This window comes from Bombina bombina, chromosome 5, assembly GCF_027579735.1.
Source record: "Bombina bombina isolate aBomBom1 chromosome 5, aBomBom1.pri, whole genome shotgun sequence".
Taxonomy (NCBI): domain Eukaryota; kingdom Metazoa; phylum Chordata; class Amphibia; order Anura; family Bombinatoridae; genus Bombina; species Bombina bombina.
This window is the reverse complement of record NC_069503.1, coordinates 826,093,986-826,111,610: the sequence shown is the minus strand read 5'-3', so window position 1 is coordinate 826,111,610 and position 17,625 is coordinate 826,093,986.

Below are 17,625 nucleotides of genomic sequence, written 5' to 3'. Positions count from 1 at the left end.
TGATAAATATAGCAGCACAGGGAGGGAGAGGCAGAGACAGACTCAGGCTGCTATCTCCCCATATCCACTTAAGCACTCTGAGAAACAGCAACATTATGGTTTAACCATTACACGTCAGTGAATGACAGAAGTGGAGTTGGCCATAGGAACAGGGAGCAGGGAAACTGCCCCATAGGTATCTCCACATAAAAACAAAATTGGAGCCTGGACTAAGCCACTGGATCACGGGTTCATTTTTACAAGAATACCAACAAGCTGATGTGTGCCAGTCCTTCATTAAATCACAGGCACCTTGATTTGGCAATTAATTGGTTAATTGGGCATTAGTTCCTGTACAAGCATCACATTAATGTGAGAATCTTAAAGAGCTTGTGTTAAAGAGTTTAGTCCGTTAGTGACATTATAATCAAAGTGGTAAACTGGCAGACTAACTGTGTATGGAGGGGATTTTGACACTTCTGATGAGGAAGACCTTCTGTATTACCCAGAAAGAAATTACAATTGTCACGTAGGTCATTTAAGATGCCGAAAATAGTGCAATCTTATGAACATATACTTGTAAAGGTTTATTAATTTAAAGTGAGAGCATGCCTCTCTGTTTCCATTAGATATTTTCATTCCAGTGAACACATTTACATAAAGTAATTATATATTTCTATCCAAGAGTGGATTAGATCATATTCCAATAGTAAATTTAACTACTGGTAGTAAAAGTCTGTGTAGATTTTTGTCATTTCTAATATATAAGTTTACAAGTTTGATATGATTAGTTTTTCTTTATGCTTCAGTCAGTGCTAATTTTATTTGTTGAACATACTGTATATAGATGGATTACAATCTTGCACTTGTTTTTTGGACAGACAATGATTTCTCTCAGTGTGTTTTCCCAGTGATCACAATCCCAAAATGTTTATGCCATTAATACCCTTGAAGTTCATAATGGTAAAAACAGGACTGGCACATGTAAAGTAAAGGTCCATGCTTCACCAAAAAGATCATTTAAATTGTGTTGAAGTTAGCTGATTGTGATCACTTTGACAATAAACATGTTGACAAATATTAAATGATGGATTGTGATCAACCCCATAATTTTATAGTTGAAACAAAAAAAAAATATTATTGTGTTCATTCATATTTGGTAGCATGCAGTTTTGGAGAGGAGGTAACATAAGTAAATATACAAAATAATGCAGAAGAATACATTTGAGGGTTATGTTCCCACAAGAGTTTATAGTGGTAATTGGTAGACATAAAAAATGCAAGCACATTGCTTAATTCTTTTATGCAGTTTGGAAGACATTGTACATAGGTAATTATTGGGAGTGGAACTATATCCAGTTTAGGGCTAGATTATGAGTGATGCAGTACTGTTGCAAACTATCAATAAGGCATTTATTCCAGCTCTTTACGTGCATCGAAAGTATTGTGAGTATTACAAGTTAAAAGAAAACTAATTCGCTTAAGCGCAATTTAATTTAACACATGTTGGGCTAGAGTGACTTCAGAGCTCTGGTTAACTGTCATGCTAGACAAAAAAGTGTCACAAAGCACATCAAAAAACATTTTTAAATACAGTTACACTCCTAATAACGCTGTCTAATAAAAACTATTTAAAAAAAATTGCAATGAAAGTTATAAGGGCTCATAGATATGAGGTCTCAGGTGTTAGAAAAAAAAAAGACATACCAAGGCCTAGATTTAGAGTTTTGCGGCCAAAGGGGTGCGTTAGCTATGCGTGCTTTTTTCTGGCCGCACCTTTTAAATACCGCTGGTATTTAGAGTTCACAGAATGGCTGCGTTAGGCTCCAAAAAAGGAGCGTAGAGCATATTTACCGCAACTTCAACTCTCGATACCAGCGGTGCTTACGGACGCGCCAGCTACAAAAACATGCTCGTGCACGATTCCCCCATAGAAAACAATGGGGCTGTTTGAGCTGAAAAAAAACCTAACACCTGCAAAAAAGCCGCGTTCAGCTCCTAACGCAGCCCCATTGTTTGCTATGGGGAAACACTTCCTACGTCTGCACCTAACACTCTAACATGTACCCCGAGTCTAAACACCCCTAACCTTACACTTATTAAACCCTATTCTGCCGCCCCCGCTATCGCTGACACCTGCATATTTTTTTAACCCCTAATCTGCCGCTCCGTAAACCGCCGCTACTTACATTATCCCTATGTACCCCTAATCTGCTGCCCCTAACACCGTCGACCCCTATATTATATTTATTAACCCCTAATCTGCCCCCCACAACATCGCCTCCACCTGCCTACACTTATTAACCCCTAATCTGCCGAGCGGACCGCACCGCTATTATAATAAAGTTATTAACCCCTAATCCGCCTCACTCCCGCCTCAATAACCCTATAATAAATAGTATTAACCCCTAATCTGCCCTCCCTAACATCGCCGACACCTAACTTCAAACATTAACCCCTAATCTTCCAACTGGAGCTCACCGCTATTCTAATAAATGTATTAACCCCTAAAGCTAAGTCTAACCCTAACACTAACACCCCCCTAAGTTAAATATAATTTAAATCTAATGAAATAAATTAACTCTTATTAAATAAATTATTCCTATTTAAAGCTAAATACCTGTAAAATAAATTTATATTTATTTTACAGGTAACTTTGTATTTATTTTAACCAGGTACAATAGCTATTAAATAGTTAAGAACTATTTAATAGCTAAAATAGTTAAAATAATTACAAAATTACCTGTAAAATAAATCCTAACCTAAGTTATAATTAAACCTAACACTACACTATCAATAAATTAATGAAATAAAATACCTACAATTATCTACAATTAAACCTAACACTACACTATCAATACATTAATTAAATACAATACCTACAAATAAATACAATTAAATAAACTAACTAAAGTACAAAAAATAAAAAAGAACTAAGTTACAAAAAATAAAAAAATATTTACAAATATTAGAAAAATATTACAACAATTTTAAACTAATTACACCTACTCTAAGCCCCCTAATAAAATAACAAAGCCCCCCAAAATAAAAAAATGCCCTACCCTATTCTAAATTTAAAAAGTTCAAAGCTCTTTTACCTTACCAGCCCTGAACAGGGCCCTTTGCGGGGCATGCCCCAAAGAATTCAGCTCTTTTGCCTGTAAAAAAACACATACAATACCCCCCCCCCCAACATTACAACCCACCACACACATACCCCTAATCTAAACCAAACACCCCTTAAATAAACCTAACACTAAGCCCCTGAAGATCTTCCTACCTTATCTTCACCTAGCCGGGTATCACACCAATCGGTCCTGGCTCCAAAATCTTCATCCAACCCAAGCGGGTGCTGGTGATCCATAATCTGATCGGAACAGCCAATAGAATGCGAGCTCAATCTGATTGGCTGATTGGATCAGCCAATCGGATTTAACTTGATTCTGATTGGCTGATTCCATCAGCCAATCAGAATTTTCCTACCTTAATTCCGATTGGCTGATAGAATCCTATCAGCCAATCGGAATTCGAGGGACGCCATCTTGGATGACGTCCCTTAAAGGAACTGTCATTCTTCAGTTGGACGTCGGAGGAAGAAGATTGGTCCGCGCTGGAGGTCTTAACGATGGAGCCGTTCCTCATCGGATGAAGATAGAAGATGCCGCTTGGATCAAGATGGTTGCCGGTCTGGATCGCCTCTTCTTCCCGGATAGGATGAAGACTTTGGAGCCTCTTCTGGACCTCTTCAGCCGCAGGATTATGGATCGCCAGCCCCCGCTTGGGTTGGATGAAGATTTTGGAGCCAGGACCGATCGGTGATACCCGGCGAGGTGAAGATAAGGTAGGAAGATCTTCAGGGGCTTAGTGTTAGGTTTATTTAAGGGGGGTTTGGGTTAGATTAGGGGTATGTGGGTGGTGGGTTTTAATGTTGGGGGGGTATTGTATGTTTTTTTTTACAGGCAAAAGAGCTGAATTCTTTGGGGCATGCCCCACAAAAGGTCCTTTTAAGGGCTGGTAAGGTAAAAGAGCTTTGAACTTTTGTAATTTAGAATAGGGTAGGGCATTTTTTTTATTTTGGGGGTCTTTGTTATTTTATTAGGGGGCTTAGAGTAGGTGTAATTAGTTTAAAATTGTTGTAATATTTTTCTAATGTTTGTAAATATTTTTTTATTTTTTGTAACTTAGTTCTTTTTTATTTTTTGTACTTTAGTTAGTTTATTTAATTGTAGTTATTTGTAGGTATTGTATTTAATTAATTTATTGATAGTGTAGTGTTAGGTTTAATTGTAGGTAATTGTAGGTATTTTATTTAATTAATTTATTGATAGTGTAGTGTTAGGTTTAATTGTAACTTAGGTTAGGATTTATTTTACAGGTAAATTTGTAATTATTTTAACTATTTTAGCTATTAAATAGTTCTTAACTATTTAATAGCTACTGTACCTGGTTAAAATAAATACAAAGTTACCTGTAAAATAAATATAAATCCTAAAATAGCTATAATATAATTATAATTTATATTGTAGCTATATTAGGATTTATTTTACAGGTAAGTATTTAGCTTTAAATAGGAATAATTTATTTAATAAGAGTTAATTTATTTCGTTAGATTTAAATTATATTTAACTTAGGGGGGTGTTAGTGTTAGGGTTAGACTTAGCTTTAGGGGTTAATACATTTATTACAGTAGCGGCGAGATTAGGTCGGCAGATTAGGGGTTAATAATTGAAGTTAGGTGTCGGCGATGTTAGGGAGGGCAGATTAGGGGTTAATACTATTTATTATAGGGTTATTGAGGCGGGAGTGAGGCGGATTAGGGGTTAATAACTTTATTATAGTAGCTGTGCGGTCCGCTCGGCAGATTAGGGGTTAATAAGTGTAGGCAGGTGGAGGCGACGTTGAGGGGGGCAGATTAGGGGCTAATAAATATAATATAGGGGTCGGCGGTGTTAGGGGCAGCAGATTAGGGGTACATAGCTATAATGTAGGTGGCGGTGGTGTACGGAGCGGCAGATTAGGGGTTAATAATATGCAGGGGTCAGCGATAGCGGGGCGGCAGATTAGTGGTTAATAAATATAATATAGGGGTCGGCGGTGTTAGGGGCAGCAGATTAGGGGTACATAGCTATAATGTAGGTGGCGGTGGTGTACGGAGCGGCAGATTAGGGGTTAATAATAATATGCAGGGGTCAGCGATAGCGGGGGCGGCAGATTAGTGGTTAATAAATATAATATAGGGGTCGGCGGTGTTAGGGGCAGCAGATTAGGAGTACATAAGTATAACGTAGGTGGCGGTCGGCAGATTAGGGGTTAAAAAAATTTAATCGAGTGGCGGCGATGTGGGGGGACCTCGGTTTAGGGGTACATAGGTAGTTTTTGGGTGTTAGTGTACTTTAGAGCACAGTAGTTAAGAGCTTTATAAACCGGCGTTAGCCCAGAAAGCTCTTAATTACTGACTTTTTTCTGCGGCTGGAGTTTTGTCGTTAGATTTCTAACGCTCACTTCAGCCACGACTCTAAATACCGGAGTTAGAAAGATCCCATTGAAAAGATAGGATACGCAATTGACGTAAGGGGATCTGCGGTATGGAAAAGTCGCGGCTGGAAAGTGAGCGTTAGACCCTTTCCTGACTGACTCCAAATACCAGAGGGCGGTAAAAACCAGATTAGGAGCCTCTAACGCTGGTTTTCACGGCTACCGCCAAACTCTAAATCTAGGCCCAAGGGTTTTAACATAGAGCTACATACATACACATGACCAAATATGTATATTTATGTATATATATATATATAGGTCTGGTCTGAGGAAGGGGTCTGCGAACCCCAAAACGTCACCATTTAATAAAACATAATTTATGCTTACCTGATAAATTGATTTCTCTTGTGATGTATCCAGTCCACGGATCATCCATTACTTGTGGGATATTCTCATTCCCAACAGGAAGTTGCAAGAGGACACCCACAGCAGAGCTGTCTATATAGCTCCTCCCCTAACTGCCATATCCAGTCATTCGACCGAAAACAAACAGAGAAAGGAGAAACCATAGGGTGCAGTGGTGACCTGCCTTAAAATGACAGGGCGGGCTGTGGACTGGATACACCACAAGATAAATAAATGTATCAGGTAAGCATAAATTATGTTTTCTCTTGTAAGGTGTATCCAGTCCACGGATCATCCATTACTTGTGGGATACCAATACCAAAGCTAAAGTACACGGATAAAGGGAGGGACAAGGCAGGTACTTAAATGGAAGGTACCACTGTCTGTAAAACCTTTCTCCCAAAAATAGCCTCCTAAGAAGCAAAAGTATCAAATTTGTAGAATTTTGAAAAAGTATGAAGCGAAGATCAAGTCGCCGCCTTGCAAATCTGTTCAACAGAAGCCTAATTTTTAAAGGCCCATGTGGAAGCCACAGCTCTAGTAGAATGAGCTGTAATCCTTTCAGGAGGCTGCTGGCCAGCAGTCTCATAGGCTAAGCGGATTACGCTTCTTAGCCAAAAAGAAAGAGAGGTTGCCGAAGCCTTTTGACCTCTCCTCTGTCCAGAGTAGACAACAAACAAAGCAGATGTTTGATGAAAATCTTTAGTAGCTTGTAAGTAAAACTTTAAAGCACGAACCACGTCCAGATTGTGTAATAGACGTTCCTTCTTTGAAGAAGGATTAGGACACAAAGACGGAACAACAATCTCTTGATTGATATTCTTATTAGATACCACCTTAGGTAAGAACCCAGGTTTGGTATGCAGAACTACCTTATCTGCATGGAAGATCAGATAAGGAGAATCACATTGTAAGGCAGATAACTCAGAAACTCTACGAGCCGAGGAAATAGCTACCAAAAAAGAACTTTCCAAGATAAAAGTTTGATATCTATGGAATGAAGAGGTTCAAACGGAACCCCCTGAAGAACTTTAAGAACCAAATTTAAGCTCCAAGGTGGAGCAACAGGTTTAAACACAGGCTTGATTCTAACTAAAGCCTGACAAAATGCCTGAACGTCTGGGACATCCGCCAGACGCTTGTGCAAAAGAATAGATAGCGCAGAAATCTGTCCCTTTAAGGAACTAGCTGACAATCCTTTCTCCAATCCTTCTTGGAGAAAAGATAATATCCTGGGAATCCTGACCTTACTCCATGAGTAGCCCTTGGATTCACACCAATAAAGATATTTACGCCATATCTTATGATAGATTTTCCTGGTGACAGGCTTTCGTGCCTGAATTAAGGTATCAATGACTGACTCGGAGAAACCACGCTTTGATAAAATCAAGCGTTCATTCTCCAGGCAGTCAGCCTCAGAGAAATTAGATTTGGATGGTTGAAAGGACCTTGAAGTAGAAGGTCCTGTCTCAGCGGCAGAGTCCATGGTGGAAAATATGACATGTCCACTAGATCTGCATACCAAGTCCTGCGTGGCCACGCAGGCGCTATCAAGATCACTGATGCTCTCTCCTGCTTGATTTTGGCAATCAGACGAGGGAGCAGAGGAAACGGTGGAAACACATAAGCCAGGTTGAAGCACCAAGGCGCTGCTAGAGCATCTATCAGCGTTGCCTTGGGGTCCCTGGACCTGGATCCGTAACAAGGAAGCTTGGCGTTCTGGCGAGACGCCATGAGATCCAGTTCTGGTTTGCCCCAACGATGAACCAATTGTGCAAACACCTCCGGATGGAGTTCCCACTCCCCCGGATGAAAAGTCTGTCGACTTAGAAAATCCGCCTCCCAGTTCTCTACACCTGGGATATGGATAGCTGATAGGTGGGAAGAGTGAATCTCTGCCCAGCGAATTATCTTTGAGACTTCTAACATCGCTAGGGAACTCCTTGTTCCCCCTTGATGGTTGATGTAAGCCACAGTCGTGATGTTGTCCGACTGAAATCTGATGAACCTCATTGTCGCTAGCTGAGTCCAAGCCTGAAGAGCATTGAATATCGCTCTTAGTTCCAGAATGTTTATTGGAAGGAGTGACTCCTCCTGAGTCCACGATCCCTGAGCCTTCAGGGAGTTCCAGACTGCACCCCAACCTAGAAGGCTGGCATCTGTCGTTACAATTGTCCAATCTGGCTTGCGAAAAGGTCATACCTTTGGACAGATGGACCCGAGATAGCCACCAGAGAAGAGAATCCCTGGTCTCTTGATCCAGATTTAGTAGAGGGGACAAATCTGTGTAATCCCCATTCCACTGACTGAGCATGCAGAGTTGCAGCGGTCCGAGATGTAGGCGTGCAAACGGCACTATGTCCATTGCCGCTACCATTAAGCCGATTACTTCCATGCACTGAGCCACCGAAGGGCGAGGAGTGGAATAAAGAACACGGCAGGAATTTAGAAGTTTTGATAACCTGGACTCAGTCAGGTAAATTTTCATTTCTACAGAATCTATCAGAGTCCCTAGGAAGGAAACTCTTGTGAGGGGGGATAGAGAACTCTTTTCCTCGTTCACCTTCCACCCATGCGACCTCAGAAATGCCAACACTATGTCCGTATGAGACTTGGCAATTTGGAAGTTTGACACCTGAATCAGGATGTCGTCTAAATAAGGGGCCACTGCTATGCCCCGCGGCCTTAGGACCGCCAGAAGCGACCCCAGAACCTTCGTAAAATTTCTTGGGGCTGTAGCTAACCCAAAGGGAAGAGCTACAAACTGGTAATGCCTGTCTAGGAAGGCAAACCTGAGAAACCGATGATGATCTTTGTGTATCGGAATGTGAAGATAAGCATCCTTTAAATCCACTGTAGTCATGTAATGACCCTCCTGGATCATAGGTAGGATGGTACGAATATATAAAAAATGCTAATACAAAAAAATCAGTGCGCCAAAATACCTGTGAAAAAAATGTATAAAAACATATAGTGCATAAAGATAGTATGATATAAATAACCTATAGGTAGATAGATTAATCATATAAAATAGTGACAAGTATAGTCAGAAACCAAACCAAACCACACCACTGTAGGTAAGTGAGGGGAATGAAAATGGACAGTTCAACTAGTCCAAAATCCAAATCCTGAATCTGGAACAGATGGCAGGCTGCTTCTTCAAATTTCTTGTTGGTGTCCCAAGATGTTAAACTCTGTAGAAGTGAATAATAAAAAAAAAGAAGGTGCCACCATAGTGCACAATCAGATGTATAGAACACGCCAATAAAACAAGTAAGACCGTACTTACAAGATATATGACACTTGAGAAGTGTCACAACCGCCTTCTGGACTGTTATAGAGTCGTCCAGCTGACTCCCACTGGTAAGTTTCTGATATCCTTCTTGATGTGAGAGCAGCGATGACAAAGGAAACCTGTATCCAGCATCCGTTTCACAGAGCCGGCTCATCCTGTAATAGCCAATATTGCTATAGATACAATGTATCAGGTGGAAAAGTGGATAAAAAATAGTTTGTGGCAAAGTCTTGTAAAAGCAAACAGACTTTATTTTAAGTACAAAAGCACAATGTTTCTCGGTCTCTCCTGACCGTTTCCTCAGGTGCAATATACATGATTTAAACCACAAACTTTTATTGACGCATTCTCGGCGTCTCCTAAAGTGAACAGCGCATGCGTGAAGGTGTAACCACTATATATGATATGAGCAAAAATGCTCAAGCCTCGGAGTATAATCAAATCATTAGCGCTAGCAGGATAGAACTTCCATTGGTGAGTCATTAACCAATGATAAGAGCACAAATGCTCGAACTTCTGAGTATATTCAAATCATAAGCGCTTTTGGGAACTGATTAGTATATGTTGAAAGTTATATTAGAGATAAACTAATAAACTCCAAGTGTATATATGTGCATACAATAATGGTGAACTTTTTGATAATTTACCATTCGGTCACTCTTAGTGGTAACACCTACACCTCCATTTTAACCCTATACATACATGTGGTTAAACCGGAGTGCCTCTACTTTCGTAAGGACTATCTAACAAAATACAATTAACATAGCTAAAAACCCTATTCCTTGTATACATCTCGCTAGAAAAAATCTAAGTTTAATAAAAACCTCATATCAATTGCCTAAAAAATATATATTTTGCCTGACAAATATATATATTAAAACATTGTCAGAACTATATTCGTATAAAAACACAAAGATTTCATGGTATTAGACCCCTCTAATCAAGCTGGACTAAAAATATATATATAATAACTAATTTTGAGTATCTAAACCGTAAATACAAAAAAATATAAAAATATATATATATATATATATATATTCTACCCACTGTACATAAATAAATCAATATACAATCGGCATTGATATAGAATATTATATACATAGCATATAATGGTACAATGCATATGTTGGTACGGTCTTACTTGTTTTATTGGCGTGTTCTATACATCTGATTGTGCACTATGGTGGCGCCTTCTTTTTTTTTTTTTTATTCACTTCTACAGGATGGTACGAATAGTCTCCATCTTGAATGATGGAACTCTGAGGAATTTGTTTAAGATCTTTAGATCCAAAATTGGTCTGAAGGTTCCCTCTTTTTTGGGAACTACAGATTTGAGTAAAATCCCTGTCCCTGTTCCACTGGAACTGGATGGAACACTCCCATAACTAGGAGGTCTTGTACACAGTGTAAGAATGCCTCTCTCTTTATCTGGTTTGCAGATAATTGTGAAAGGTGAAATCTCCCTTTTGGGGGGGAAGCCTTGAAGTCCAGAAGATATCCCTGGGATATAATTTCCAACGCCCAGGGATCCTGGACATCTCTTGCCCACGCCTGGGCGAAGAGCGAAAGTCTGCCCCCTACTAGATTCGTTACCGGATAGGGGGCCGTTCCTTCATGCTGTCTTAGAGGCAGCAGCAGGCTTTTTGGCCTGCTTACCCTTGTTCCAGGTCTGGTTAGGTCTTCAGACCGTCTTGGACTGAGCAAAAGTTCCCTCTTGTTTTGCATTAGAGGAAGTTGATGCCGTACTTGCCTTGAAGTTTCGAAAGGCACGAAAATTAGACTGTTTGGCCCTTGATTTGGACCTATCCTGAGGAAGGGCATGACCTTTTCCTCCAGTGATATCGGCAATAATCTCCTTCAAACCAGGCCCGAATAGGGTCTGCCCCTTGAAGGGAATGTTAAGCAGGTTAGACTTTGAAGTAACGTCAGCTGACCATGATTTAAGCCATAGCGCTCTGTGCGCCTGGATAGCAAAACCAGAATTCTTAGCCGTTAGTTTAGTCAAATGAACAATGGCATCAGAAACAAAAGAATTGGCTAGCTTAAGTGCTCTAAGCTTGTCAAGTATGTCATCCAATGGAGTCGCTACCTGTAAAGCCTCTTCCAGAGACTCAAACCAGAACGCCACAGCAGCAGTGACAGGAGCAATGCATGCAAGGGGCTGTAGGATAAAACCTTGATGAATAAACATTTTCTTAAGGTAACCCTCTAACTTTTTATCCATTGGATCTAAGAAAGCACAACTGTCCTCGACAGGGATAGTAGTACGCTTTGCTAGAGTAGAAACTGCTCCCTCCACCTTAGGAACTGTCTGCCATAAGTCCCGTGTAGTGGCGTCTATTGGAAACATTTTTCTAAAAATAGGAGGGGGAGAGAACGGCACACCTGGTCTATCCCATTCCTTAGTAATAATTTCTGTAAACCTTTTAGGTATTGGAAAAACATCAGTGCACACCGGCACTGCATATTATTTATCCAGTCTACACATTTTCTCTGGCACTGCAATTGTATCACAGTCATTCAGAGCAGCTAAAACCTCCCTGAGTAACACGCAGAGGGGTTCAAGCTTAAATTTAAATGTAGAGATATCAGAATCAGGTTGCATCATCTTCCCTGAGTCAGAAACATCACCCACAGAAAGAAGCTCTCCTTCTTCAGCTTCTGCATATTGTGAGGCAGTATCAGACATAGCTCTTAAAGCGTCAGTATGCTCTGTATTTCGTCTAACTCCAGAGCTATCTCGCTTTCCTCTAAATTCAGGTAGTCTGGCTAATACCGCTGACAGTGTATTATCCATGACTGCCGCCATCTCTTGTAAAGTAAACGCTATGGGCGCCCTAGATGTACTTGGCGCCATTTGAGCGTGAGTCCCTTGAACGGGAGTCAAAGGATCTGACACGTGGGGAGAGTTAGTCGGCATAACTTCCCCCTCGTCAGATTCCTCTGGTGATAAATATTTTAAAGACAGAATATGATCTTTATTGCTTAAAGTGAAATCAGTACATTTGGTACACATTCTAAGAGGGGGTTCCACAATGGCTTTTAAACATAATGAACAAGGAGTTTCCTCTATGTCAGACATGTTTGTACAGACTAGCAATGAGACTAGCAAGCTTGGAAAACACTTTAAATCAAGTTAACAAGCAAATATAAGAAACGGTACTGTGCCTTTAAGAGAAACAAATTTTGTCAGAATTTGAAAAACAGTGAAAAAAGGCAGTAAATCAAACGAAATTTTTACAGTGTGTATAATAAGCTAACAGAGCATTGCACCCACTCGCAAATGGATGATTAACCCCTTAGTTCAAAAAACGGATAAAAAAAACGATATAGACGTTTTTTAACAGTCACACCAAACTGCCACAGCCTTGCTGTGGGCCTACCTTCCCCAACAAATGGTTTTGGAAAGCCTAAGAGCCCTTTAGAGATGTCCTATAGCATTCAGGGGACTCCTGGAGGAAGCTGGATGTCTCAGTCTGTAAAAGTTACTGCGCAAAAAAGCGCTAAATTAGGCCCCTCCCACTCATAGTAACACAGTGGAAAGCCTCAGGAAACTGTTTCTAGGCAAATTTAAGCCAGCCATGTGGAAAAAACTAGGCCCCAATAAAGTTTTATCACCAAAGTATATATAAAAACGTTTAAACATGCCAGCAAACGTTTTATATTGTAAATATAAAAGAGTATTACCTCAGAAAGTAAGCATGATACCTTACATAAATTTGGCATCAGCAGCATTTTCTAGCATTCACATCTTCTAGAAAAATCTTAACTGCACATACCTCATAGCAGGATAACCTGCACGCCATTCCCCCGCTGAAGTTATCTCTCTCTTCAGTCATGTGTGAGAACAGCAATGGATCTTAGTTACAACCTGCTAAGATCATAGAAATCACAGGCAGATTCTTCTATTTTTCTGCCTGGAACAAAATAGTACAACTCCGGTACATTTTAAAAATAATAAACTTTTGATTGAAGCAAAATAACAGCTACATTTCACCACTTCTCTCTTACTACCTCCATGTTTGTTGAGGGTTGCAAGAGAATGACTGGATATGGCAGTTAGGGGAGGAGCTATATAGACAGCTCTGCTGTGGGTGTCCTCTTGCAACTTCCTGTTGGGAATGAGAATATCCCACAAGTAATGGATGATCCGTGGACTGGATACACCTTACAAGAGAAATATTGATTTATTTTCCAAACCCAGTAGGTGCAGTCCCTGCTTGGAACTTCTACAAATAATTTGACTTTGCACCCTGGTTGAAGACACATCTGAACTGTGAGTAGTGCAGATACACAGAGGGGATATATATATATATATATATATATATATATATATATATACATTTAGATATATAATGTGTATATATATATATATATATATATATATATATATATATATATATATATATATATATATAAAAGCAAACAAATGCACTTGCAGGTCTTCTTAATAGTGGGTCAACAAAGTGTTTATTGACGTTTCGGGGTTCACACAGATCCCTTCATCAGAATAAAGCAAAAAGTGTCATATTGCAAACTTAAATAGTGTTACACATATCATAACAAACATATACAAATCACCTGTGTGTTTCAGAAAAGTTCCTTCATTCAATGGTGGAACGCACGCAATGCGTGCCATGAAACCGGAAATAGAAGGACTTCCAGTTTATTATTTACAAGAAAATAATAGACATGTTTATCAAACCTGCATCATTAGTGAATAACCTATACTGATGCCTATGTAAATATTGGTAAAATGGGACTAAAAGCTCTCAACTGTGTACAAAAGATTACCTAGGTGAGGCATTTGCTGATCGCTACTGACACGCATAGATGCGTACCGGAAGTTCCTTCACTTACTGTTTAGCGAATATATCAGAATAGGGATGAAAACATTTTTGTAAGCCATACTGTATGTGATCAAAATATTCAGGACAATATTAGTAACTTCCGGTACGCAGGAGAGTGGATTCACTTTTTGGGAGTGTGTTTTATATATATATATATATATATATATATATATATATATATATATATATATATATATATATATATATATATATATATATATATATATATATATGTGTGTGTGTGTGTCTACATATGTATTTATGTATTTATATGTGTATATATGTATTTGCAGACATATATACATTTATGCAGTATTCATATTTAATAAAGTGTTTAACTGTGTATTTAAAGGGACACTCAGGTCAAATTAAATTTTGCACAGTCTTTTTATATTTACACTTTTTGAGTCACCAGCTCCTACTGAGCATGTGCAAGAATTCACAGACTATATGTATATGTATTTGTGATTGGCTGATTGCTACACATGGTACAGGGGGAGTGGAAATATACATAACTTTAACATTTGTTAGAAAAAAATCTACTACTCATTTGAAATTCATAGTAAATGCTATTGTATAGTCGCTCGTGTTATCTTGCATTTGCTGATTATGCAAATCTACTATGTTTACTGGTCCTTTAATGTCAATATTTCACATTTCAATGTTCTTCACATAAGGGAATATGCTCTATTTATAAATATATATTCCTATTTATATCTGTATATATCCATATATATGTATATATGTGTGTAGATATATATTTATGTGTTTTACTATATATACACTGTACATATTTCACATTCTGATGTTCTTCACATACAGGAATATGTTATTTTTATTGCAAATATATATAACTATATATATCTGTAATTGCCTATACCTATATATCTATTCCAATGGATACATAGGTATAGATATCTATTTTATATTAAAGTGAAGGTCCATTTTGATGAATTAATGCCCGGTTTTTAATAAACCTATTAAAAACAAGGGCACTTTAATTAATCAAAATTGACATTTCACTGTTTTCTTCAAAAACTTACCTTTTAATCCTGGCAGCCGCTCCAGCACTTCCTCCGCCCGTCGCAAGTCGTCTTCGTGGGTCCAAAATGACGAATCTGGCTTCCTCCAATCACAGCGTTGCATCAGGCCAAGATTCCCCCAGGGGAAGCTGTGATTGGAGGAAACCTGATTCGTCATTTCTGATGTCTGCAGAGGCTTCCGACGGCCGGGGGAATCGCTGGAGCGGCATTCAGGATTAAAAGGTAAGTTTTTGAAGAAAACAGTGAAATATCAATTTTGATTAATTAAAGTGCCCTTGTTTTTAATCGGTTTATTAAAAACCGGGCACTAATTCATCAAAATGGACCTTCACTTTAACATTATCAGATATATATAAATATATAAATATAATAAATAAAATAAAAATAATGTGGAGAACATTGGAATGTAAAATATGCGTAACATGATTTGTGTTTTGCTTTAGGTCTAGGTTGGGTTAGCGCACATAAAGAATTACAAATCTCAAAGTACGTTATGGAAATATTAAATATAAAATATTAAAAAATATGAATTATTATTATTAAAAAGTATTATACATACTTCTATAGGAATAGATATATACTGTAGGTATAGGAATACACAGATATATGAAGTTATAAATATTTACAGTAAAAATAAAAAATAAATTCTGTATGTGAAGAACATTGGAAAGTAAAATATGAATAACTCTTGTTGGGGTAGCGTTCAAGCGATAAGTGTTAAGTTTTTTCTTGTGCGTTCTCCATTGAAGTCTATGGGGAGAATACATTAACGCTGTCATAATATCTCAAGTCCTTTGGTAATCGCACGTCACGTCAAGTTTCGCTTGAATAAAACTTTTTACTTTCCACTTGTTATACGAGTGCAACCCGACAAATGCAAAAAGCTTACTTCTAGCAAAGTTTACGCTCGAGCAAAAGCGCTAAATAGTTTTATTACCATTTAAAGCTGTCACTTTGTTAGAAACATTTGCAAGGTTTTGCTGCTTTAGAGTAGACCAGGGATAACCACCTTGAAAAATCTCTTGAGCATGTTTATCTTATGATCTCAGCTAGACATGTGCGATTCGTTTCGTTTCGATTCGGAAATTCGGAAAATTCGGAAAATTCGGCGATTCGGATCGAACCGAATTTCCAAATTAAAATTCTGCCGAATTTTCCGAATCTAACCGAATCGAACCGAATCGATTCGTAAATTCGGATGGCCATTGGGATTACACTAGTATTGTACAGTATGTTAGGCTAACACCTAATATACAGTATAATACTAGTCTAATCCCACCTAACACTTACCGAAATGCTGAATTTACAAACCGAATCGAACCGAATCGAACCGAATCCAGCCGAATTTCTTCGAATCCGAATGAATCCGAAACGAATCCGAAACGAATCGATTCAGAATTTTCCGAATTCGAATCGATCCAAACCGAACTTCGAAAAATTCCGAATCGATCCGAACCGAACCGAATTTTTTCGCCATGCACATGTCTAATCTCAGCTTCAGACAATTAGATAACTATAAATGAGATCCTGCACAGATCTATGCAACAACGTATAATACTCAAGTGTAACCACCTAGGTCAGGGGTCAGCAAACCTGGCACCCCAGATGTTTTGGAACTACATTTCCCATGATGCTCTGAAACTCTATAGGCTGGCTGAGTATCATGGGAAATGTAGTTTCAAAACATCTGGGGTGCCAAGGTTGCTGACCCCTGACCTAGGTCATGTTTTCCAGGCCAGTTATGATGTATACATCATGGAGGTTGTGCAGGAAAGAACATGCATTATGCCCCAGGACAGCACTATTCATGTTTCTACCTGTACACCCTGCAGTATGTGTAATTGGCCGAGGTGGCAAACCTACTCAAGCCTCTCGAGAAGCTTAGAAAGTATTCAAATGTAAATGACAGGAAAACTGAGCAAAATAAATAACAGCAAATATACTTTTTTACTATGCGTAAGTATTTCAAGAACGATTCCCTACTGAGTTTAATGCACTTTTAAAAACTATAAATAATAGCATTGCAGTAATACTGCAATATATAGCAAGGTGTAGTATATAGGTTATTAATGTGTCAAATTAATTAAAAAGGTAGATAAACACCATGTAATTACAATATGTTTCTTTTTTGTTGTTGTTGCTGTCTTGCATTAAATTAGCATACTAAAATTGAGCTGGTTATACGTGCTCGTGCACGATTTCCCCATAGACATCAATGGGGAGAGCCGGCTGAGAAAAAGTCTAACACCTGCAAAAAAGCAGCGTAAATCTCAGTAACGCAGCCCCATTGATTCCTATGGGGAAACTAAAGTTATGTTTATACCTAACACCCTAACATGAACCCCGAGTCTAAACACCCCTAATCTTACACTTATTAACCCCTAATCTGCTGCCCCCGACATCGCCAACACCTACATTATACTTATTAACCCCTAATCTGCCGCTCCTGACATCACCGACACCTACATTATATTTATCAACTCCTAATCTGCCGCCCCCAATGTCGACGCAACCTACCTACACTTATTAACCCCTAATCTGCCGCCCCCAATGTCGCAGCCATTATTCTAAATTTATT